The 27,211-nt window shown below is 40.6% G+C and overlaps 1 protein-coding gene across 5 annotated transcripts in view; it reads left to right on the top strand.

The window, feature by feature from the left end:
- The window catches only part of CLOCK (clock circadian regulator), a 95,141-nt gene that overhangs the window by 1,087 nt on the left and 66,843 nt on the right, over positions 1 to 27,211 (top strand). Inside the window, exon 1 of one of the 5 annotated variants that reach the window (XM_077815616.1) lies at positions 24,748 to 24,814. The exons of the other annotated variants lie outside the window; for them this stretch is intronic. The gene's annotated coding sequence lies outside the window, so the exon portion shown is untranslated. Of the gene's footprint in view, positions 1 to 24,747; positions 24,815 to 27,211 lie in introns of those variants that run through there. 5 annotated transcript variants of the gene reach the window in all.

Here is a 27,211-nt window from a genome sequence, read left to right on the forward strand (position 1 = left end):
ATTCACATCATTAGTCATTATAATACTTAATGCTTGTACAGCGATTTCAGTCTAGAAATAGTTGCTTAAATCCTGTTAAAGCAGAGAGACTGAAGTGAAGGGTACTGTGAAAAATTAAATTTTGTTGAATGAATAAATTTTACTTTAAGAAAAGGAGTACTTCTGGCACCTTAGAGACTAACCAATTTATTTGAGCATAAGCTTTCGTGAGCTACAGCTCACTTCATCAGATGAAAATACTGTTTCATGGTCTCTGTGTATATAATGTCTTCTGCAGTTTCCACAGTATGCATCCGATGAAGTGAGCTGTAGCTCACAAAAGCTTATGTTCAAATAAATTGGTTAGTCTCTAAGATGCCACAAGTACTCCTTTTCTTTTAGCGAATACAGACTAACACGGCTGTTACTGTGAAATTTTACTTTGTTTCAGCATGGTGTCTAAGCAGTATTTATTAATAACACCTTAAATTATTAAAAGTCAAGATTTTACAAATATATTCCCCAGTGCTGCGAGCACTTTTGTACATGCTTAAGTTCAAGCATGTAAGTAGCCTCTCTGATTTTAGTAAATGGTACACATACAATTAAGCATGTGCATTGTAGGATTGGGATCCTAATTTACTTGGCATTCTTTTTGTATTTCTCTCAACTTGGAAATTGAAACTCAGTGAAGTTTACAGTCAGTTTAATTTTCAGGTTCTCATTATCCCCTTATTGGAGTTTTAAATACAGCAAGGAGAATGTTTGTTTAAAAGCTATTTTGATTTGAGGTTTTTGTTTAACAGTTGAAACATTTTGTTTTTCTGAGGTCTCTTAGCATTATGGAGATTCCAAGAAAAATAACATATATGTCTCAAATATATTTATTTTTATGATATCAGGTGTTCTTGTTAAATTGTGATAATTGTGCATCTTGGAGTTGGTCTTAAACTGTTGAGAAACTTGTTAAAAGAAAAGGAGTACTTGTGGCACCTTAGAGACTAACCAATTTATTTGAACATAGGCTTTCGTGAGCTACAACGAAAGCTTATGCTCAAAAAATTGGTTAGTCTCTAAGGTGCCACAAGTACTCCTTTTCCTTTTGCAGATACAGACTAACATGGCTGCTACTCTGAAACTTGTTAAAAGAAAAACAATCATGCAGCCTAGTAGTACAATATTTTCCTGAAAAAATTGCTTTGCACTATTACAGAATAGCATGAACAAAAAATTTAATTTTCAGGTCCGTGTTTAACAGCCAGGCTCAAACATTATACAGCTGATTCTCACTTATTGCTTGTTTCAATTTCTTTACGCATTCACATAAAGAACGATGAATGTTTTCTTGGAGCTCTGTCATTTTATGTATATTTGTGTTTTACTTTTTGTAAATTTTGTTTACATTTTTAGGACTACTTAAACGCTCTCTGGTGGCTAATTTAACATATAGTCAAATAATTTAAGACTGTCAAAGAGTGGTTATTTGCTCATGTAGTTGTAGGCTGATCTCCCTGTGAAGCGTCTCACTGAGGTCAGTGGGGCTCCATACCAGGGTCCACCTGTGAATGACCAGTTACAGGTAGAACTCAATGGGAAGGTTCTATTGGTAATAGGTGATTACTGTAGCTGTAATGATTTGAGGCCCCAGGGGCTGTGAGGATCTTCAAGTTTCACCTGATCTGGCTGCCTTCTCTGGATGTCAAGTGTTTGTTTTTGGATTGTTTAAACAGATTTCTTCTTGATTGTATGGCACTCATGTATATTTTTCTCTCCACAATCTTTTCCATTTTGTTTTTTCCACATATTTAAGTCCCCTTTTTGCCCCCTCCTGTTATCTTCCATGCTGGAAATTTTCTTCCCACTCCTTTTAGAATATGTACTGGGAAGCAACACTCTGCCCCTGGCTTATATAACTTTTGCTGCTTCGATATTCTAGAACTGTATGCTGCTCAGGAAAATTTGCAATTTCTCATTTATTTGTAAAGTGACTTTATATTTTATCTGGTATATTTTAACAAGGATGGTTCTGATAATTAAATATGTCTCCTGCAATATAAAAGGTTTTAATAACACAAAGGAAAAAGTATACTCAGTGCTTTTAAAAAAAAAAGAAGGTTGACATTGCCATGCTCCAGGAAACACCTTTGCCAGAATTTGAAGCTTGTAAACTGAATAAAGATTGCATATGCCCCTCAGTTTCCAGTTGCTTTAATTCTTAAGCGAGGGGCATTGGTATACTAATACATAAAAAGTTGAATTTTAATATTCTCAGCACAACATCTGACATTGAGGTCAGATTTACTATCCTCAAGGCTGAAATTGACAATTCTAAAATCAAACCAGGATGACCCAATTTTGTCGTAATTTTTTTATGAGTATAAATGACATGGGACACCATCCTAGTATCATAGCTGGAGACTTTAACATAACTCTAGACCAAGCACTTGATAAATCTTCTCCTTCTCCATATAAAAACTGAAATACATGAGTACACATTACATACATAGCAGATTTAGGCTTAAAAAATATGTGGAGATGGGGTAATCTTATGACCAGAGACTATAGCTTTTTTTTTTTCCCCTGCAGCTCATTCAACGTATTCAAAATTGGACTGTTTCTTAGTGTCACAAGACTTGATCAATTCTGTCACTCATTATGCCATTGGTACTATTGTTATATCTGACCATGCTCCTATACATATGTCTTTTAGGTCCCCAGAGTATGCACCCTCAACTAAAATGTGAAGATTAAATGCTTCTCTGCTGTTTGATACATCATTTATTAACTCTGTCCAGCAAGAGTTGGAACTTTTTCTTTAAAACAAATACCTCCAGAGTTTCATCAGTTGTCACGCTTTAGGAAGCATTTAAAACCTTCATCAAAGGCCATATCATCTTTTATGCCACGTTTAGAAAGAAATGGAGAGAACATAGAATTGATACCCTTGTGAAGGAAATTAAGGCCTTGGATGTAGACTGTGCTTCTAATTCCTCCCCAGAGAAGCTCTGAATTCTCATCAGTCTAAACTATGAAATCAATAAACTTCTGTCCCAAAAGGCAGAGTTTGCTTTATTCTTTTTGAAGCAAAACTACTGGGAATCTGGCGAGAGAGAGAGCCGCTATTCGCGATAGTAGCAATAAATTATATACAACAGTCAGATATTAATAAAGAGTTTCAAAAATTTTATTCAAAACTATATTTAGCTGAAGAGGGAATCACTAAAGATGCCCTAGATAACTTTTGTAGTGGATTGTCTCTGCCACAAATCTCTGACTCTGATGGAACTTTTAGATGCCTGTTTAGAAATCACACAACTGACTCAGGCTATAAAAATATGATGGTCAGAAAGACTCCTTGTGCAGACGGGTTCCCAGCTGAATTTTACAAAAAGTTCTCTGAAACTTTAACGCCTAGGTTATTGAATATGTTCAATGAGACCAAGAATGAGCAAACTCTTCTCCTACTCTGAGTAGCTGTAATTTCAGTTATTCCTAAACCTGGGAAAGACCTTGAACTATGTAGTAATTCGCAAAAAGAAAAGGAGTACTTGTGGCACCTTAGAGACTAACCAATTTATTTGAGCATGAGCTTTCGTGAGAAGTGAGCAGTAGCTCACGAAAGCTCATGCTCAAATAAATTGGTTAGTCTCTAAGGTGCCACAAGTACTCCTTTTTGCGAATACAGACTAACACGGCTGTTACTCTGAAATATGTAGTAATTACAAAACAATTTTTTAAAGCAATTGTGTTGCTAAGATTTTAGCTAAAGCTCTTGCTGTGTGATTGGACAAAGTTCTATCTCACATTCAACACACAAATCCGGTAGACTTCCTTCCTAATAGACGTGGCTCAGATAACGTGTGTCAAATGATATTATTGCCACTCCAAAAAATTCTAAAGAACTCTTAGCTGTCATTTCTTTAGATTCTGTAAAGGTCTTAGTTCCAGGCTATGTGGGCAATCTGTTGTGTGTGCACAAAATTTGGATTTGGTAAACAATATATTGCTTGGTTTAAGCTTTTATACTTTAACCTGACTTCCAGGGTAGTTATCAATGGTATTATTTTACACCCCATTTCCATTACAGAGATATGAGACAGGGCTGCCCACTTTCTCCTCTTCTGTTTGATTTAGCTCTAGAACCTTTAGCCTTTGCCATCTGAGCAAATAAACATATTCATGGTATCAGGGTGGCCCAAACAGAGAACAAAATTATGTTTTATGCAGATGAACTTGTATTTGTATGTGTGTTCCAGGTTACTATTCCTAACCTTTTAACTACTGGTAATAAGTTTGGACACCTCTCAGGATATAAAATTAATTGGGGTAAATCAGAAATCTTAGACACTAACAGTATACCCACAAAGTACTGTTCTCAAATTGGGACTTTCAGTGGCAATCCTCTTATCTGAAATATTTAGGAATACTGCTTTCCAAAAATATTCAGGGCATCCCTAAGATAAATATAGAACTAGTTATTGCCCAAGTGTCTAATGATTTGGAGAGACGGATTTTAATGCTCAGTTTGTCAAGTAAAATTAGTATACTGAAAACGTATGTTCTTCCCAGAATTTTCTATGTCCTGAGCAGTTTTTCTGTTCCTCAAATTCATTTTAAGAAATTCAATAATATTTTCTCAGCATTCCTTTGGGTACAGGTAAGAAATCTAGACCAGCTCTTAACAAATTACAGCTCCCCCAATATTCCCAATTTGGAAAATTATCATATCTCCTTTTTGTTAAGACAGGCATCTTTGTGGATGTTACATATGACCACACAGACTTCACCTTGGATTCAGATTGAATGAGAATTGGTATATCCTCTACCTGTTTCAGACATTGTCAGATTATTATAGATTTGATGGCTCCAGAGCTCTCCCAGTGATGGCTGTCATATAAGCTTGGTCAAACTTGGCTAAAAAGTTCTGCTTCCCTCCATTCTTCCCTGTAGAAGTCATATGGAACAATCCTGTTCTTAAAATCAGTAGCAAAACCTGGATCTGGAGGGATTGGATGGACAGAGGAATTATGAGTGTGTAACAGATAATTGACAATGATAAATTTAAACCATTTGTGTAGATCTTCAGTAACAGTTTGGTTTACTCTGCTCTGGAACATGGAAGTATCTCCAGTTAAAGCGTTTACTTACTAGTGTATTTAGACCAGATGCATGGGGAGCTCCAGATCATATATTATTTTGGAGGAAACTTCCTGGATTTACTCAGCCAGTGGTATCCTCTTACAATACACATTTGGATACACATCTATCTCTGACCCAATGGAATACAATTCTGTCTATTGTTAAAAAATGAAACTATAGAGCTGACACTATGGCTTATTTGCCAAAAGACACTTTCTCAAATATACTGGTCCCTGCATAAGATAATGGTAATGGGCCTCACAAATGCTGTTGGAAATGTAACTCAGTTGGTGCTACATTAAGTGCCCCTGTGTCAAGAATTTCTGGTATGAGGTCAGTCAAATGTCCAATTTGATATTGGATGCTAAATTGGAGGCCAAGTTTCATTCTTGGATATATTCCTGATATTTAGAGATTACCTTGTAACAAGGCAGCGTGGTTTCAACCTGCAGCTTTGGTTGCTAAAAACTTAATCCTGCAAAAATGAAAAAATTGATCCCTACCAAATATTGATGCCTGGCTCAGTGGTATGGCTGACCTTACATGTAGTGAAAGGGAATGCCCAAACAATTCAAAGCAATTTGGGCTGACTTTTTAGAGGCCTATGATTAACATAGGCCTTGAAGGTAGGTATGTCACTTCCCCTCCCCTGCCTTTATCATAACCCTCTCTATTTACTTTATGTATTGTGATGAGTCTGGTATCTTGGTATATTTATTGTATTTGGAAAAATTTATAAATGTCTTGCTTTCCTAATCAAAAAGTGACACATTTTTGACTCATGAGTCCATATCCTGCATCTGAATATTCATAAAATACACTTTTTAAAAAAGCCTTTGCACCGTAAAATAAATAATGAGCACTGAAAGCTTTAGATTTCTAAAATAAACTTTTTAGATTGTGTGACAGCTACATTTCAGTCTGGAGTGGCCCGTGACACTGAGTGCCTACCTCAGGGCAGAATTTCAAAAACAGGGCAGATACCCCAAACTGGTGGTATGTTCTATACTTAGATTTTACCAAGGTAGTAACAAATGTGAACTCCTGCATCACTACCATGGAGTCACAGACAGTCCCCTTAGGCTCTCAAGTCTCTCTTGCCGCCATACAAACTGGGCTTAATGATAAATGGTCACTTACACCAAAAATCACACAATATTCAGGTTGCTTCGAGTCACTTACACCAGATTGGGTACCCTAGATCTTAGACCAAAAACAATGCCTGTAGCCAATCCTGTAATGAACTATCTAAAGGTTTATTAACTAGGAAAAAGGAATTAATTATTTACAGGCTGAAGCATGCAACCATGTGCACAAATGAGTTGCAATCTAAATCCTAAGAGTGACGAGTTAGAGTGATCTGTCAATTCAAAGCCTCTTTTAGGCAGAGGTGGATGACGTTTTTTGGGGGCCCTGGGCAAGAGCAAGTGGGGGCCCCTTCCCACCCCTTCCATCTGCAGTCCCCGCACTCTTCCCTGCTGCTCCTGCCAGGGAGCAGGATTGGGGTGTGGGGCTTGTGTTGCTCTGCTCACCCGGCACTCCTGCTGAGAGTGGGTTTGGAGTGTGGGGGCTTTCCCCGCTCCCGGCAGGAGTACCTGATGGGTGGAGCACGACAAGCCCCTACGCCCCAACCCTGCTCCCCAGCAGGAGTGCTGGACGGGCAGAGTGGGCCAGCGTGCAGGGGTGCCCATTTTCCTGGGGCCCCTGGGCATGGGCCCTGTTGGCCCAATGGCTAATCCGCCACCGCTTTCAGGGTGGTACTATGAGGTAGACCCTGGGAATCTCTGGCTTCAGTTTGGTGTCTCTGACCCTGTGAGAGTTCAAACAGCAAAAAAAAAAAAAAGGAAAAATTTCCTGTGTCTGTTTTATTTTCTTTATTCAGACTTCCAGTCCATAGGCCGAGCTTCCTTTCACATAACATTTCCAAAGTGTGATAGGGCAATTACCGAATCCTTTGTACCGCAATGTTCCTTGATGACCCATCTCATTTTGATAGTTCTTCTGACAACACTCTTCCTACCTGGGTTTACAAGTTTAGAGCAAACATTTTCAAAATTATTTCCATAGCACGAACTAAAGATATTACAAAGAGGGTTAATGCATACAGCAACTTATAAACATTTGATAGAGTCTAAACACTAAGTACATTCTTATAAGGTTAATGTATATTTTGAGCAACACTAAGGCCATTTCTACACTAGTTACCTTACAGCAGCACAGCTGTACTGATGGAGCTGCACCGCTGTAAGATCACTTGTGTAGCCACTGTATGTTGACGGGAGAGAGCTCTTCCGTTGACATAATAAAACCACCTCAATGAGCAGCGGTAGCTATGTCTGCGGGAGAAGCTCTCCTGCCAACATAGCACTGTGCACACTACCACTTATGCTGGCGAAACTTATGTCACTCAGCGGGTATGGTTTTTCACACCCCTGAGCGACGTAAGTTTTGCTGACATAAGTGGTAGTGTAGACATGGCCTAACTAACACACAAGTGAACTGGTATTGGCTCCAGTTATGAGTTTGGCAGTTCTTAGCTAATGCCTGCAGCCTTGGCAAGAGCTGGCATCTGGCCTACCAGTGTCACAGTAGCTACATGCTGCCAATGAGCTTTTCACCACTGTGGCACTGAAAGCCCTCTTACTTTGGGAGAGCTATGCCCATGTTATACCATTAGTCATCTTGTGTCAAGGGTGAATCCGTCTTGCTTCGAGGGTCATGGTGGTGGTCTGCCTTGAGTTGAAAACTTGTGTATTAATAGGACATTTAAGATAAAACCATACTATGATATTTCTGGGCAGAAGCAGAATTGCATAATTGTTTCATTTACATCAAATAGTGTCTGTCATGACTTTTCCATGATAAAAATACCTGGAAGATATTAGGAGATGGATTAAAAAAATAAATCAGGCTATTGCTTCAGCATCTTCAAAATATAAAGTTTAATACCCAAATGGACATTTAGAGAGCTTGGAGACAGTAAAAGTCAGTATCCAAGCCATTCAACTGTCCCTAACCTTGTGGTGATACAGTACCGTATTTCAGAGTAATACAGCACTCTTATCTTTTGCTTTGTGTTTAGAAATCTTTTGCAGCAGAAAAGTATAAAAGGTGTCTTTCACCGATGTCAGTTCAATAGTTATGATTTCTAGGTTTTACTGAATGGTTTATAGTTTCATGGTTGGTTGGTGATTCATATTTCCTTTGGCGAAGCAAAGTTTATTTGCTTTCTATTATTTTATTTCCATAGTAAGTCAGATTGGTTGGGTAATAAAAATTATGCTCCTTAATTTTCAGTCTGAAGATCTGTAGTGTTTCAGTCTGTGTGGTATTTTTTAACTAGATATGAAAAATTAATATTATTGATTCATTTTTCGTATTCAAGTTTTGCAGCTGCAAAAAGACAAATTCATTTTACTAGTATGTAATCCACATGACCATTAAATTGTTCAGCAAGTATGTGTTAAAGATTTTAAACACTAATTTGGCCTAATTGCAGTTGCTTGAGGTTGTACAGTATAATTTAAACAAAAGTAAGTAATCTAATCTTAGATCAGATTCACATTGTGAACATAATTTTTTTTAATCTGCTCAGTGTTCTCCAGAAGTTTAAAAATAGTCTGTATGGAGTAAAACTATGTTTTCTGAACGTGTGAAACAGATGTACTGAGTTTTATATTCTACAAGTGGACTTACATCAAGTATGTGGATTACATTTGTAATATTAAGGTCTGAATTTTCAAAGAGTCCTCTGTTCAGCTTTTAAATTTGCACCTGAAATCTTGCCCCACAGTTAGTCGTAGGAACAGATGTTTAAATTTTTAAATTCCCAACTACTTTAGTTGATTAGCAGATGCAAGTGTTTTTTGTGCCAGCAAATCTACTTCTAAATTCTAATGCTTGTCTTCACAATTTATGTGCCTATAATATTATACCATCATTTGACTGTAGATAATAACTGGAAGACTTTTGGGGGGTAAAATCTCTAATCTTGCATATGAATTAATTTGTTTTTCTTGTTCAGGGTATTGGTTTCCTTGGAGTTTGAAACACACTTTTGTTTTCAAGTAACTGTTGCCCCTCTCTCATAACTTCACCATCTTTTAATAGGGATCAGGTTTATATATCTATATGTCTCTCTATATAAAAATTTTGGAAAGGTAACTATTTGTTCCTTATTTTTGTGAACTCTCCCTTTTTTCCTGCACCAGAGCCATATAATCTACTTGATGTTTGAGGCAGATAACAGATTTTACAAAACTATAGTATAATTATGTAAACTGTTGATAATAGTAGTATTGAAAAGAGCTGCTTCCATAAATATGAAGTCCTGAGTATTGTATAGTTCCTATGTATTTAGTATTATGTAGCAGCAACAAAATTATTTTGGCTCTCTGAGTCCTTCAACAACTTCAGCATTACATGTTTTGTACTCTTTCCATTCCCACCCACATATTTAGAATTCAGATCTTTTGTGTTAGGTTCCCTATCCAGTGTCAATATTCTGATGAACAAAATTGAAATTAGAAAATCAATTTCATTATTATTTGTTAAAGTACATAGATCTTACAATATGAGATTCTATTAATAAGAGGTTTTTGTTTGAAAGGAAAGGAAAGATCAAGCTTGTGGGTTTGTATATACAGTGAGCACGCTCTACATGTCTGAAAAAAGGTAGCCATGTTTATGTAATTGTTATAAATATCATTTTTAGAACCTGTAAGTGATTTCATGGGCTACATATGTCACGATTTAATAAACAATTTATTTTTGGAGTAGACTAAGATCACTTTAGCTTTTAAGAGAGCCTATTGCGAGAGAGGACAAAATCAATATAATGAACTGTTAGTACAGCCCAATAAAGCCAGTACTGGAGTAAGATTTATTCACAAATAGATCCATGTGGGTGTATGTTCTCTGACATACATCCCTTTGTAGAACTAGGCCATTGAAAAGACAATTTGGGGTAAACTATGTGAGAAGTCTTTTAATATGCACTGTTTTATCGTATGATACTTTTCAGACCGAAAACACATGATTGCTATTCCCTGCCAAAAGAAGTTTATGGTCTAAAATTCCTACAAGCATTCAATCTGGTAGTTTTGTTACAGAAGTAATCCCATTGACTTCAATGGGACTATTTGCTTGAATAAAATTACTTGTGTGTGTTTGCAGGATTGAACATAAATTTGGCTTTACGCAAAGGTGACAGGCTACTGGTAGAGTTGGGATAAGGACAGGACAAAGGCTATAACAAATTGATTGGGGTTGCTTTTACCATGAACATCATCTTGGTTCTTAATATATTTCAATTAAAATTATTGAAATATTTAATTGTACCTATTTGTTATTACAAACAAGGAAAAGAGGAAGAATTGGACAGGAGTGAAGAGGTAGGAAGAAAGGAATAGTGAGGAGGGGTGGGAAGAAAAGTGGTGAGGAACAGTGCATAGAAGAACAGTGTGCATAGTGATAGTGGATTTGTAGCTCACAGAAAATGAAAGTGAGGAAGTATTGTGATATAAAGAAAAAGTAAATTTAAAGTTGACAGAGTTAGTAAAAATGGCAACAGTAAGCTGATTTTGGCAAAATAAGACAAAATGCAGTAAATAGTGGCACTAATATATTAGATTGGCTGAGTGTATTGGAATGGAAGCAATAGATCAAATAAAGACTAGTAAACTGAAGGTTAAAACCAGTAGAATGTGTAACTTAAATCACATGGCAAAAGTCAGTCTTCAATTAAATGGAAAATCACATCTCCAATAAAAAAACAAAAATGTAAGAAATTAACTTTTAATAGGTGATTAACATTAGATCACCATGATGCAGTCTACAACGTATGAAAATGATTCAAGTGATACCTTTGATCCAGTATTGCATTTATAATGGTAGCAATCCAAAAATAAAATTGGGAATAGGAAGCTTGAGGTTAGTTACATTAATATAGGAAGTTCCACTCAATTTATACTTTCTCCATTACTGACATTAATTTTGTTTAAAAAAAAAAACGAGGAGTACTTGTGGCACCTTACAGACTAACAAATTTATTTGGACATAAGCTTTTGTGGGCTAAAACCCACTTCATCGGATGCATGCAGTGGAAAATACAGTAGAAAGATATATATATATACACACACACACACACACACAGAGAACATGAACAAATGGATGTTGCCATACCAACTGTAATGAGACCAATCAATTAAGGTGGACTATTATCAGCAGGAGGAAAAAATAAAACAAACCCTTTGCAGTGATGAACAGGATGGCCCATTTCAAATAGTTGACGAGAAGGTTTGAGTAACAGTGGGGCGGGGGGGGAATAGCATGGGGAAATAGTTTTTACTTTGTGTAATGACCCATCCACTCCCAGTCTTTATTAAAGCCTAATTTAATTGTCCAGTTTGCAAATTAATTCCAATTCTGCAGTTTCTCGTTGGAGTCTGTTTTTGAAGTTTTTTTGTTGGAGAATTGTAACTTTTAGGTCTGAAACTGAGTGACCAGGGAGCTTGAAATCTGAAAGAATGCGTGCACATATTTAAGATCTCTATATAATGTGTGTGTATACATTTAAAAAAAAATTCAGGGAATTCTCATAACCTTTTTCTTTCTGTAGTCAGATGTGACAGACACAGGTCACATGTTGCAGGGCGTTCTCTAATACGTATTCACGACTCTTGTGTGTCTTATTCTTAATGTTTCAAAGGAAGTGCTGCGTCTCTAAGAATGTGAATCAACTCAGCAGTTCATGGGTTGCTTCTGGGATCTGAGTGGGATTGGTTGCAATCAGCATGAGCTACCTTGTGATATTTTTGGCAGTTGTGATTTGCAGATTGAGAACTGCTGTTGATTCACGTAGGATGTCAAAAGTGTTCCTGTTGCTAATACTCTCTAGGCTACTGTGAGAAAGATTTGAGTTTCAGGTAGACTAAAATCAGTGATTGGAATGTTGTAAAAATAAGGGTTTTATTTCTATTTGGAGGAGAAATGGTGGGAAATTTTTAGTGGGGAAATTTAATTTTTTTTGGTTACCAATCCAATTTGCCTAAAAACTTGAACATTTTTGTCCTCGTGCTGAGCTATTCATTCCTCTTTTTTTCCCTCCCTTGGTTCTCATGCATTCGTCTGAGCGCATCTTACCCCCTGCCCATGCATATTCCCAATCTCACTTACATGTACAAGTGTCATGTTATTCTATACTTGTTTCTTTTTTCTTCTTTTTTCTTTGTCGTCTTTTCTCCTCCTTTTAAGTTCCTTGTGCATATTTCCCTCCTCCCTTCCCACTTCAGAATACTGTAGCTCAAAACACTTCTTTTAAACAGACTATTTTCTACTCTTGTTGCTTGAGATGCCAGAAAAGGCAAAATGATCAATGACAGGAAGAGGGATGTCATTTCAGATGTAGGAAACATCACTGAAAAATTTGATGAAGGGAAGAAGCTACAAGGTGAAAAATGGAGAAATGGTGGAAGATATAGGCAGAAAAAGACCTATGCAGAGACTTAGGGCTTGTCTACGTTGTGCTAGTGCAAACCAGCTGAGATGTAAATTCGAGTGTGCATCAGCATGCTGCACACTAATTGGCCTGTTGGATCCTGCTGGCATGCACTAAAAGTTTCCTTATGCATGTTAATGTAGTACTGTTTGAAACAGGACTACATTAACATACATTAGGGAACTTTTTGTGCATGCCAGCAGGGTCCACATGGACCAGTTACTGTGTGACACGTTGGTGCACACTAGAACTTACACCCCCACTGGGTGTATTAATGCACCATGTAGACAAGCCCTTGGAAATGGGTTGAAGAGTTTGGCCTTCATTCAGAAAGAGACAGGAAAACAGTAAAGCAGTGGTCACCAACTGGTCGATCGCGATCAACCGGTTGATCCTAGAGGATCTCCCAGTCGATCGTGATCTCCGGCAGCCCAGCAGGGCTGCCGCTAAGACAGGCTCCCTGTCTGCCCCGGCCCCACGCCACTCCTGGAAGTGGCCAGCGGAGCCCTGGGGGTGGGAGAGTAGGGGTCTCCCTCCGGACACTGCTCATGCCTGCAAGCACTGCCCCCGCAGCTCCCATTGGCCGGGAACAGGGAGCTGTGGCCAATGGGAGCTGCGGTGGTGGTGCTTGCAGAGAGGGGCAGCGTGCGGAGCCACGTGCTGCCCGCCTCCCCTCCCCAGGGGCCACAGGGGTGCATTGGCCCCTTCCGGGACAGGCATGAGGCCAGGTTAGGCAGGTTACCTTAACAGCAGCCATGCTGCAGTGCCGGAGGTAAGTGCTGCCCAGCGGGAGGCCCCACCCCAGTCCTGAGCCCCCTCCTGGAGCCAGCACCCCAAACCCCCTCCTGCACCCCAAGCCTCATCGCTGAGCCCCCTCCCAGAGCTTGCACCCCTCATCCCCTCCTGCACCCTAACCCCCTGCCCCAGGCTCAGCCCAGAGCCCCCTCCCACACTTGAGAACCCCTCGGCTCCAGCCCAGAGCCCTCCCCCCCAAACTCCTACCCCAGCCTGGTGAAAGTGAGTGAGGGTGGGGGAGAGTGAGTGAGGCGGGGCTTTGGGGAAATGGCGGGGCCTTGGTGTAGGGGCAGGGTAGATCCTGGGTTGTCCTTACATTCAAAAAGTGATCTTGGTCATAAAAAGGCTGGAGACCACTGCAGTAAAGGGATCTGAGGACAAGTTGATATTGTCATTGTGGTAGGAGAGAGAGGACACAAGTTATAAAGCATTAGTATTGTTTCAATACCGTTTCTTTTTTAAAAAATACTAGGAAATTCATATGTTAAGGCAGTCATAAAACGAACTCAAGAACAATGACTCCTATAACAGAAAATTCATTTGAGCTTCAAATGCCAACATTAGCTCTGTCTTCATATCCAGCTAATCACCTCCATAAGCCTGAGACGTTTTTACCAATTTGTCCTGCCTCATCTATATTTTAATATTGTTAAGTAATAATCCACATTTACTCACTTAAACATCAAAGTGATTCATATTTTATGTAAAATAATGATTGAATCACTGCCAACTCATTTCATGTCATAGGCTTAAGAGCTGGTCTTGCAGGGGTTTAACTAAAATTGGATTTTCAGTTGATTTCAACTGATACATACCCTTGTATGTCACTTTCAATTGCTTTCATTTGAGAAGCAAATTTCTACTCATTTGCCAAGGACCTTGGTGCTGATTCTTTACTGGGGCATCTCTCAACTGCAAAGGTTTGCCTGCATAGTTCTTATTGCAAGATGGGTGTTATAGTCCTCAGTAAATTCTGAGGTCCTGCCATTTGCCCCAGAAACCATTGTCTTAGACCAAGGAAATACTTTTTAAAAACACATGAGCATACCAGTGATACTGTTAATGGACTTTAAAAAAAAAGTTTACACTGTCCCTTTACTGTAAATAGGAGTAGTTGAAGCAGGAATCGCTTTTGATTTGTATGTTTTCCCCACTGCTGTCAATGCTAGGGGCTTGATTTCAGAAGTGTTGGGCACCTATACTTCCCTTTGACTTCTGTTGGAGTTTTGGGTGCAGAGTATAAGGCCCACAAGCAATATGGGTATAGGCCCATAAGCAGTGTATAAGACTTAAAGAAGAGATAGATAACTTGGTGATTTGGTGAAAGAAAGAAGCTGCTACATGAGATGCACTAGCTCAAGAACAGTCTTAAGATTTGTGTTTCCTGGATCAGTTTTACTCAAGCATGTAAGTGAGGTGTTCAAACTCTCAAAGGACAGTAATTGCTGTGTGTATTGTCCCCATTTGCTAGCTCAGTTTTGGAGTGCCATTAGGAACCTTTTGAGTCAGAGTATTGATGCTCGTGGAGCAGCTGTGTAATGGAAGGTAGAAAGGGTTAGGAGATATATCATAGAATAGCTCCAGAATGGAGACTTGTGGAATATGTGAAAAACTCTTCTGGGTCACTGCTAAGAGAGGCTAAGCATCTGTGTTTGAATAGTTATGATGGGGCAGGAGGAGAAGAGGTTTCACTTATTGGGTTGTTCATTTTAAAAATAAGGTGTATGCTAAGCAAACTCAAAGGACTTCAGTAGTGATCTGTAGAGATTAGCATTTTTAAAGCAATGAATAAATTGCTGTAGGTTTATATAAGACCTTTTTAAAGGTCTGAGTTGTGTAGGTGTAAATACAATTAATAAACTTGAGCTACAGTATTACCAATAATAAACAGTAAGAAATAAGCAAGTAACCAGAAGGTGGTAATAATTAAATATTCACTAAGTTTTTGAGGCTTTGGGTGCTCAGAACCAGCAACATATCTTGATTAATTGCATTCTTCAATAAGATTCTCATTAAATAAAGTGGATTAATTTAAAAAAAATGCTTCACTGGTCTTTCTGCTGCTCTTTGTTAAGCACTTGCAACAAACCAGAGGAGCTTATGACTTCCAGTAGGGGTTTCAGAAAATCTTGTTGGCCTCACTACATCACTTGTACTAGCTTCAATTTTAAAGATTGCTTCTGTTTTAGAGTTTGTTTCAGGTATTTTTTGGCCACAGGTTGAATACTGTAGAATAACAAGGTAAGATTGAAATGTCAACTAAGCTAATTTGCTAAATCAAATTATGTTAGAGCTAAAATGTGTGTAAGTATAACAAAATGTTCCTAATAAAGTAGATAAAAGCAAGTCAGGGTTATCAGACTTCTCTAGTTGATAATTCTGGTAGAAGAAGTAGAGTGCTAATTTACTACCGCCCAGGCTACACTACAAACTTAGATTAATTTAAGTTACCTTGCATCAATTTAGTTATGCATGTGTCTGCACTCAGATTTTTCTCCAGATGACATAAGCATCCCATTACTGAGGTGCAGTAAAACCACCTCCCCCAACAGTGTAGAACCGTGGTCAACCTGCTTTGGTAGATGCAGCCCTGCCCAGTCAAGCTGTGCTCACTGTGATTGGAGCTGGAGAATGGTGTTATGCCAGTGACCTCCAAAGCTGAAGTATCAATAAGCATTTCTCATATAAAGGTTCTTGAAAATAAGGGAAGGTGTCTTGTCAACCCTGACAGTCCTCCAGCTGCTGTCTCACAATGTCCCAGTCCCTGTGACAGTGATCATTCTGCTCACAACTATAAACTCCACTGCCCAGGGTTCACAAAGACCAGAAGCCCACCTTCCCCCCTTTAAAAATCACTGTGTGTTTTTTGAAATGCTGTTTCCTGGTTGCCCTCTGTGGTGAGCACACCTAGCAGCTGACTTTTGTTTGCATCCAACCAACCATGGGTCCATGCACGCAGAGAGGTACTAGATGCACTTCTGCCGGGAGCAGCCAAGAAGGATTAGATCCCCTGGACCTGTGAGAAGAGGCTGTGCAAGGACAAGTATGGAACAGCTATAGAAATGTGGACATCTACGAGCAGATTGCATGGAGGGCACAGGCATACGTGTACAACCGGGATCAGGCATGAAAGTGAAGATACTTTGCTAGGGACACCACATGCAAGGAAGGGCAACTAGAAATATAGTGCTGAACCACAGATCTGCTGCTTTTACAATGAACTGCATGCCATACTTGATGAAGACCTGTCAAGGTTCCTTCCCCACTCTGAACTCTAGGGTACAGATGTGGGGACCTGCATGAAAACCTCCTAAGCTTACTTTTACCAGCTTAGGTTAAACTTCCCCAAGGTACAAACTATTTTACCTTTTGCTCTTGGACTTTCGCTGCCACCACCAAACGTCTAACCGGGTTTATTATTGGGAAAGAGCCGTTTGGAAACGTCTTTCCCCCCCCAAAATCCTCCCAACCTTTGCACCCCACTTCCTGGGGAAGGTTTGGTAAAAATCCTCACCAATTTTCATAGGTGACCACAGACCCAATCCCTTGGGTCTTAAGAACAATGAAAAAGCATTCAGTTTCTGAAAAGAAGAACTTTAATAGAAGTAAAAAGAATCACCTCTGTAAAATCAGGATGGTAAATACCTTACAGGGTAATTAGATTCAAAACATAGAGAATCCCTCTAGGCAAAACCTTAAGTTACAAAAAGACACAAGGACAGGAATATCCATTCCTTTCAGCACAGCTTATTTCCTCAGCCATTTAAAGAAATCATAATTGAACGCATATCTAGTTAGATTACTTACTAAATTCTAAGACTCCATTCCTGTTCTGCCCCCGGGAAAAGCATCACCCAGACATACACAGACCCTTTGTTTCCCCCCCCCTCCAGCTTTGAAAGTATCTTGTCTTCTCATTGGTCATTGTGGTGAGGTGCCAGCGAGGTTATCCTAGCTTCTTAACCCTTTACAGGTGAAAGGGTTTTTCCTCTGGCCAGGAGGGATTTTAAAGGTGTTTACCCCTCCCTTTATATGAATGACAAGACCCCTGCTCTGAACAGCAAGAAGGGGGAGAGGAGTTGAGGTGGGGGACTCTAACCATACTGTGAGCCCGCGCCTCCACAGGAGTCTAGCCAGTCCTGCCAGGCAAGTGTGGATCAGCCCACTGATGAAGGGGAAGGGAGATCGGGTAAGTGTGTGCTGCATTTTTCCTTACAATGTTTTTTTTGCTTTTCCTTCCTCTCCCACTCCCCCTCTGTCATTTACAGTTGGCCCCTGTCCCATCCGAAAGTGCATGAGACAAATGTATTGACTTTTTTCATTGTTTTACTGGTATACTGTGAGAAATTAAAAAGTTAGGAAGTAAATTTGAAACAAATTTTTGAACAGTACTATGGCAGGCCAATTTCACGATCCACATCAGTTCAGTGTCCTGTGCTCAGGTAGAGGTAGAGTCGGCATTTGCTTCTGTTGGGCTAGGTGAGGGGCCATGTGGTGCACATTGTTTATGTGAACAGGGATGTATATTTTTATCTTCCTGAGAGTTCTCGATGGCACTTTCATGGAGATACTCAGAAATCTTTGGGAGAGGATTGAAAAGGATGGCAGTCTTATTTCTTCCTCCTTAGGAGGACACTTTCCCATGCCACTCTGCAATGTATTTGGCTGGCACCATCGCAGGAAACAGGCTAGCAGCATACAGGTCACGTGGCTTCAGGATGCCAGTAGCAGCTGAGTTCTCTGTGCTTTTGTGACCCTCAGGAGTGAGAAAGACAACATTCATTATCTGGGGGAATGGGGGGGAGTGCCAGTAATTACAATAAAAAGAACGAGGAGTACTTGTGACACCTTAGAGACTAACACATTTATTTGGGCAGAAGCTTTCGTGGGCTAAAACCCACTTCATCAGCTGCATGGAGAGGAAAATACAGTAGGAAGATATATATACAGAGAACATGAAAAGGTGGGTGTTGCCATACCAACTCTAACGATACAATTACGGTGAACTATTATCAGCAGGAGAAAAAAAAAACTTTGTAGTGATAATCAAGATGGCCCATTTCAAACAGTTGACAAGAAGGTGTCAGTAACAGTAGGGGGGGAAATTAGCATGGGGAAATAGTTTTTAGTTTGTGTAATTACCCATCCACTCCCAGTCTTTATTCAAGCCTAATTTGATGGTGTCCAGTTTGCAAATTAATTCCAGTTCTGCAATTTCTCGTTGGAGTCTGTTTTTGAAGGTTTTTTTGTTGAAGAATTGCCACTTTTAGGTCTGTAATTGAGTGTCCAGGGAGGTTGAAGTGTTCTCCAACTGGTTTTTGAACGTTATAATTCTTGACATCTGACTTGTGTCCATTTATTCTTTTGCGTAGAGACTGCCCGATTTGGCCAGTGTACATGGCAGAGGGGCATTGCTAGATGCCGTCATGTGCCAGAAAACAAAATATTGAATAGTTGCTTGTTAGTTGTGCACCATCCCTCCTATGCACTGAATGAGGCAAAGGTCCCGGGGAAGAAAATGTGGTCATGTAATTAAAGATATTACAAAGCATCTGTGCAAGGGGACTGAATTAAGGTTGCACAGTGCATGGCTTCGCAACCTTAACAGTGTTCATTTAATGTAGCTTTTGGTGTATAATACTTCATATATACTCCATATTTAATGTATGTATAGGAATGCCATTTCCTATTTTTTTAAGGAGTTATTATTTGGAATCACTGTTTCAAAAGCTAACTTCTGTAACCACTACTTGTTTATTTGTATAGTGGTCGCCTCATTGTGCTAGGCACTCTACACATGTACCTATGTGATCTTACTATAGTTACTTCTGTTTTCCCTCTTCCTTTGCTTCTGTGTGTTTTAAATTAGATTGTAACCAGGGGCATGCTTTTCTTTTTTTCCTGTTGTTCATATTACAGTAGTGCCTAGAAGCTCCAGTCAGGATCAGAGCCCCACTGTGCCAGACACTGTACACACATACATAATAAGAGACGGTTCCTCCCCTGAAGAGTTTATACCCTAAGTAGACAAGACAAATGGTAGGAGGGGAAATGGGCACTTGTAGTGAAGTGACTTGTCCAGGGCATTAGGTCAGTGGCAGAACTGGGAATAGAACCTATGTGTTGTCTTACGTACACATAGGTTATCTAGGACAATAAGACCTTGATCCCAAATGGGTCTTCTGCATGCTACTCTAATAAAAATAAAACCTCTAGGTGCTACCATTGCACAAATCATTAATAATAAAACTGTGAGCCAGAGTTGCAGGGTTCTATGCTTGTCTGCTCAGCTTTTTTCCTGCGTGATTCTAGACAGATCAGTTAACTCTTATATCAGCTTCTCTGTAAACTGCCTATAATAACTTACATACAATAATGTTGAGGCTTGTTTGTAAAGCATTTAGAGATTCTTGGACAAAGGTCACCTATAAATACTATGCATTTTCCTTCATGATAATCAATGAATCATAGGAACTGGGATGAAAAAATTACTTACTTAGCAAGATAAACTAAATGTCCAATGCCCTTCACTATCTTGGACTGAGTTGTAGACTTAAAATGATGTGTATGCATCCGCTTTCACAAACACATTCCCAGTTGCGTTACACATAGCAGCAACATTAAACACATACCTTTTCAATGTCTGTTTAAAGTCTAAAACAGTTTTTGCTGTCTGAATATTAAGAGCGTTCTACAACTCTGATCAAAATCCCCGTTCCAGAATATTTAAAGACCAACTCTTCCAAAATTACTAAGATTATAAAAGAAAAAGCAGTTTACAAAGCTCACTTTCTGTAGGTGAACAAAGTACTTCAGTACCAATGAAATAGGATTTTGGAGGATCTGAGCATAAGATAAATAAACTTAAACCAATAACTGTTAAAAATTGCAGCAATTGGACTTCCATCACTTTCTTCAGATGCTTATTAAGAGTTAATGAAAAAAGAGTTCAAAAAATGTTGAAGGATGATCAGTTTAAATGTTCATTTGCTCATTAGTTGTCCAGTTAATTCTAGGTATACACCTTTTAACCTCTTCCTAATCCAGTCCTCTCCATTTTTTCTTGTTCCATTCTTTACACGCTTTAAAGCAATGTGTTCCCTAGTGTGGTGGAGGTTTTGGGTCAAACTATACTAAGTTTTTTCTAAGCTTTCCTCCTAAGTCAACCCTCTCGTCTGTTCAGCATTTGTTGCAAGTCTCTGAAATATTTACAATGTGTTGATTTATGCTGTAGTGTTCAGACCAGATCATTGTAAAGTACGTATGTTTTCACCATTGCCATATGCATACTGTGTGCAGTCCAAAATTACAAATGCTTTTTGTGTTACGATACTCTGAGCTTATACGTAGAGTAAATTTCTTTTTGGCATTATTTTCTTCCAAAGCCACATTGCCTTTCTTATACTGAATACCAATTTTGGATTATTAACTTGCAATATCCAGGTTGCATCTCACTTTATTCCCTGCCCACATTCCTAACCTCTCTAGGTCTCTCTCTATTATTTCTTTGTACCCTTGATTAATTCCTTTATTCTCTCTCCTTCCCAAGAAAAATTGTTTTACTTGGGCTGTAAATCCTGAATCTGAAGCTGTTCTTGATCATATAACCAGAGGTGGGCAAACTACGGCCCACAGGCCACATTCGGCCTTCGGGAACCTCTTACCCGGCCCCTGAGCTCCTGGGCCAGTAGGCTAGCCCCCAGCACCTCTCCTGCTGTTCCCCCTACCCTGCAGCCTCAACTCACTGTGTTGCTGGCGCAACGCTCTGGGCAGCAGGGCTGCGAGCTCTTGCCGGGCAGCACAGCTGCAGAGCCGCAGCCTGACCCGGTGTTCTGTGCTGCACCGTGGTGTGGCTGGGTCTAGCCGGGCAGCATAGCTGCCTGTCCTGGTGCTCTGGGCGGGGCACAGCCTCCCCTAACCGGCCCTCTATACAATTTCGGAAACCAGATGTGGCCCTCTGGCCAAAAAGTTTGCCTGCCCCTGATATAAACTAATAATATACCTGTGACAGAATACACCTCTGTATTCACATCCTCCACACTATTGTAATAATCTTGGTACAAAGTATGCCTTGTAAGGTATCAGTTGAAAATTTATAATTTGCTACTCAGGATTGTCCTGGTAAAATATGTCTGGCAATATTTTATGTGAAGCTGTAAGATGCTCCTGTATGATGAGGATAACACATGTTCCAAACATCACAGGTGTGCCCAGGCAGAAGTTAGGTCTGTCCTAAACAAAAGAAGGTTCTTGCCTTAATTTGCATTTAAGCAGTAAACTGAGTCATCAGGCAGGGAGGGAAAACAAAGGAAATTCAAACAGGTGGGGGAAAAACCCAGCAGGGACTATCCTTTTATGTAGACTCTCCGTCTCCTGGGTTTCAGCTAGAAATTTCACAAGGGAGACTGGAACTATAAAAAGAAGGAACAAACACCCCTTTCTTTCTCTCCCTGCCCATCACATTCTCTGCACCTGAGAAGGCAAAGGTAACTGCTGTTGGACTTTGGGGGAGGGGTCCTGACCTGAAAAGTTTAGTCAGTAATCTGGCTGCCCAGAGATGAGAGGGTTTTTTTTAAGTAGATATTAGTAAGCATTTTATCTTTATTTTTCTTGTAACCATTTCTGGGTTTTATGCCTCATTACTTATACTCACTTAAAATCTCTTTCTTAAGCTTGTGTTACTGTTTTTTATCTAATCCAGCATGTTTAAATTGAAGTGTCTGGGCAACTATTTAAGTTAATAAACTAGCATATGATTCCTTTAATGTCTGGCTTGTCCCTCCAGGATTCGCCACTTGATGTGTAGATGGTGCAGCCAGTGACGCAATGGCAAGTGACTGGTGCTGGTCAATAAACCTGACTCCCCTTGGGAATTCCTAATGGCGCCCAAGTGTGGGGTAATGGAACACCCTGGGTGAAAGAAATGTCCCCAGAAAAGTGGATGAGCCAGAATCCTGTTGGTCAATGGTACCAACACTACTGGGACCAGATCCATTTAGAAAAGGTGCGGTTGCGGATGCGATAATACGGGTGCTTAATTCAACTTGGAGCTTTCAAATTGTCTTGACCTTTGTCTTGCCATTTAAGTTCTGCCAAGAGAGAAGATAGAGGGCCTGTGGCAATCCCTTCCTTCTTTGTTTTGCTTAGGCTTACTCACTGAGGGTCTGTGCTCGCTCCTCGTGGTGGGGAAGGACCCGGACATTTGACAGAAGCTCAGATGTTCAAGTAGGGGAAGATCTGCTGCTCGTACTTTGGGCTCTTCTCCCACACTACTGTCAAGCACTGGCTGTTTCCATCGTGTTTTCTTTCATCTGTCAAGACATTGGATGTCCATGTAGATTCCCTTAAAGGAATAATGGACTTAATAGACTGGTACTGTCCAGGAGAGGGCTGGGCAGTACAGGACATACATTTCTGGGGGAAGATCTGGGACCAGGCATGTGTTGGGAGCACTCTGCAGTATAACCATGGCTAGTGAGATCCAGTGTGTAGCTGGCAGATTGCAGTTACATACAGACACTCAGAGTGTGGCCTGCATGCTGCAAGGCTGTTTGTAAGCGATCCAGGTTAGAGCTGCTACAGCAAAGCATTGCAAGCACCCAAGGTTGCAGGGCAGTGATGACACAGCTCCCCACTAGTTTGAATTGTGCCATGGTATGTCACAATAGCTTGATTTTATAATAGATTTTATGAAAGATGCTATCTTATTGTTTTATAAGGTAAGTAATTACAAAAGCTAAAAGTTTAAAAGACAGCAGGCAAATTAATTAAGCTGCATAGACAAGGGATGATTTCAGAAGAGATTTGGAGAGGTAAAAGCGAAGGAAAGCTGTTTCAGATGTTCTTGCCTCTTCCTCATCGCTTTGTATACATGTTTGTTTGTGTCATGCTACTCTAGGAGTGCACCTGTGCTGCTGCTCGTGCACAAAACCATTTTCCCAGTAGGAGCAGCAAAGTGAAACAGATCTTTTTTAGATACATTTTGATGTTTCTGCTGTGGAAGCACAATGAACAGGATATACAGCAGTACAATCACTGTCTTCCCACAGGCACGGGGAAATGTTGTATTTCCCTGCAGTTAAATGCCTTGGTCATAATTACTGGGGCTGGTGTGCCTATCACAGTGAGGAGGAAATACAGTTAGTTCAAAATGTGTGTACTAGGGTGTAGAGAACTAATGACCTGAGAAAATAGTCTCCTAATTCCTAATCAGGATTTAAGGAACAAAAGAAGAAACTGGTTCCAAATAATCCATTCCAGGGTTAATACTTGCCCTAATGGATTATTAAAGGAGGTGAGAGAAACACAGATGAACTACTTTCATGAGAGGGAGAAACAGAGGGCTTGTCTACATACACAAAGATTTAATGCACAGCAAGCTGGGTTTTGAATGTACAATATACTAGCCTGCTGTGTGCTGTCTGTGTGGACCCTGCAGTAAAAGGACCATAGTGCTCTTTGACATATTGCTGTTAGAGATTTGCTGACTGGAAACCAAGATAGGAAGTACTGGAGGCAAAGGTTTGCCCTGTCTCTGGTTGTCTACGCTTAAAAATTTTAATGGCCGTATCTGTGCCAACCTAAGCCCTGGTGTAGACCTAGCTAGATTGACAGAAGAATTCTTCTGTTGACCTACGAATCTCCACTCGAGGAGCGGATTACTTACAGTGATGGAAGAACTTCTTCCATAACTGTAGGAAGCATCTACAATATAGTGCTGCAGCACCGTAGTGTGGACATGGCCTAAAATATGTGAAAAGAATGTGGCCAGAGATTTGCGTTCTTCTTGTTGAACAAGATCCCTGTATGTGGTGGGGTTTGTTCTTGGTTATTTGCTTAACCAAGGGCTCCTGTGCACTTTCCCAGTCCTCAGATTCTGGCTGTGTCAGTTACCCCAGTAGTGTGTGTTGTGCAGAAGTTAAAGGGCAGAAAGAAGTGTTTGAAATTGTAAAATTGGATAGTTTTATTGATGACTTATCACTTCTCCTTAACAAATGTAGAGATGAAAAATGAATAAAGAAGTCATGCTAAAACTTTGTGGCTAGTTATTTCACAGTGGCATAAAATTTAAAGGCAACATATTTAATGCAAATAAAAACTTCAGATATATCTGAATTCCTTTCCAGCATTAAGACAGAATTGCCGCCAAGTTGTGTGGCTGATTTTTGCATTGAAATCCATCAAGTAGAGGAGGAAAGTTCTGAAAGAATAAGAATTTATTATATTTGTCTTTCATGTTAACTGTATGTCTAGTCTTTGTTTTGAGAACTGCTTCATGAAATGCTCGGTTTCTTTTTTGCAGTTGCTGAAACTGAAAGGAGTAGTGGAGCCAGTACTTTAATTTTGCGTGGAGCTTTTGGAAAATTATTATAATGCTGTAAATCAGAATCTCAGTTAAGTTCGGTGAGTGTCTATGGATATTTTCATTATCCTGGCCATATAAGGAGTACAAAGAGTTACTCATGCATTGGGATTTAGTCTTGTAGTTTACAACATTGAGACAAGACTCTATCGTTTAGCCCAAAAATCTTGTGATCTAATTGATAGGTTTTTATATAAACATTATTTTTTCCCATAGATGTTAGTTTATTTTAAGCAATTTTATAAATGTATTCCTGCCATTACTCTTGGGTTAAATAGTTTTGTATGCCCTATACGGATTTAATTCAATACCTTCTGTACTAGGTTTGAATAGAGTACTTCCTCCATAGTTTAGCAGGAGCATAGAATAAAATTTCCATATGGGTTTCACTCTAGTTCTGCTGCTCATGGTAGTACCACTGGGAAGTTCTCCAGGAGCCTCATAAAATATGGGGTACCTCAGTCCTATGCTAAACTGAAACCCCTGCATCCTTGATCTCATTTTTTTATTTACTTTGAGTAGGGTTAGCACTGGATTTTGAGACCAGTTTAAGGGACTGAATTTACCAGGACTAAAGATTTGACTCAGTGTTCACTGTTATGGACTAATAAGAATGCCAGTCATTTTTTTCATTCTTTGTTGCTCCAGTCCATGAATTACAAAGTAAAATTGCCAAGATCTCTGATGCCTTAGCTGAAGGGATCTGAAATCTTGACAGTTTCACTTTACTGTTGGCATGTGTAGCAGAGCTGTAAGAAGGGGAAAGAAATTGTGGGAGGGGGAACAAGAAGTAAGGAAAATGGGCTGCAGGTAGGATGAGCAAATCGCAAGAGTGAAATATCAGGATACATTGGGATAGCTGGGGGTGGGGAAAAAGAGATCCACAGGTGCACAACCCTGACCGGAGCCATGAGAGGGGGTGCACAGCCCTAGGAAGCTGCAAGAGGGGTGTATGGCCCCTGCTGCAGCCCTCACCACAAGCCATGGGGCAAGGACTCAAGGACTCATGGCCCCAGCTCCAGCCCCCAGCAGAAGCCACTGGGCCAGGGGCACAGGTTTCTCCTCCCTCCCAGTGCCCTTCCCCACAGCCCCACCACCACAACTCAGCAGTGCCCCACACAGACCCCCAGTGCCCTGACACACACAGATCTCCCCCACTGTCTAGCACCCCAAAACACACAAGCCTCCCCCACTGCCCAGCGCCCTCTACACCCTCACAGCCCAGCACCCCCACACACACACACACCTCCCAGACACTCACTCCATCACAACCTGCCCCCTTCCCTGGCCGCACTCACCAGCCCTGCTGGGAGGTCTCTGGCTTCTAAGGTCAGAGCTGCGAGGGGGGTCTCCAGACTGTCCACATGCTGCGCACGCCACAAGCACGAGCTCCGTGGCTCCCATTTGCTGGGAAAAGCGCCAATGGGAGCTGCTGGAGCTGTGCAGCGAGGCTTGCAGGTGCCAGCAGCGTGCAGAGAGCCCCCCGCCACGGCCCTAAGAGCCAGAGGGAGGTGGGGAGTCCCAGCAGTGCTTACCTGGGGTGGCTCCCAGGAAGCATCCAGCAGGTCCCTCTGGCTCCTAGGGTCGGGTGCATGGGGTGAGGGGGAGGGCTCTCTGCCTGCTGCCAGCGCCTGCAAGCCCTGTCCCCGCAGCTCTGATTGGTCAGGCGGGAGCCGGTACAGCACGCGGAGACCCCCTCTGCCTCTGTGCCCACGGCCACCCGCACAGCAGGCTCCTGCCGGTGGGCGGGCACGCTCACCGCCGGGAGCTGCCCCAGGAAGCGCCATCACGCCAGCCCCAGGACTTTGGCGATGATGGTGAGTGGTCCATCCCCAATAGCGGGACAAAGACCCGATGTGCGGTCGGGACATGGGATAAATGGTTTAAAATCAGGACTGTCCCAATAATAATGAGACGTCTGGTCACTTTTGCTGCAGGGGAAGTAAGAAGGGTCATAATATCTAGTGAAGAAACAAGGATAGAAAAATGTGAAAAGACATGGGAGGGGAGACATGGGAGGGGGTGAGGGTAAAGATAAAGAAACTGCTGTAGTAGTAGTGGTGGGTATCCTAATGTTCTTGACTCGTGATTTTTTTCCTGCCACTGGGTTCTGAAAGAAGCCTAGCTCAAAGGGGGAGGTATATCTATTTTGTGATAGCCACTAGAGTACAATATACTAAAGAAATGTTACCTCTGCCATCTACAACACCTAATTTTCTTTGAAATACATGTTTAAAAAAGCCACATTGAATCCTTTATGCTCTCCTAGTATTTCCAGTGTATCAGGCACCTGTTTAATTAATCTCCTTTGCAAAGACATACTGTAAGGTTGTTTACTTTTCAAAGTCATGAATGAAGGTACTGAGGTGAAAATTCAGAATCTATTTGCGTATTTCCCCATGGCTAGGTTCATCATTGGTGCTATGAAGTCTTTGTTT

This window comes from Eretmochelys imbricata, chromosome 4, assembly GCF_965152235.1.
Source record: "Eretmochelys imbricata isolate rEreImb1 chromosome 4, rEreImb1.hap1, whole genome shotgun sequence".
NCBI classification, from domain to species: Eukaryota; Metazoa; Chordata; order Testudines; family Cheloniidae; genus Eretmochelys; species Eretmochelys imbricata.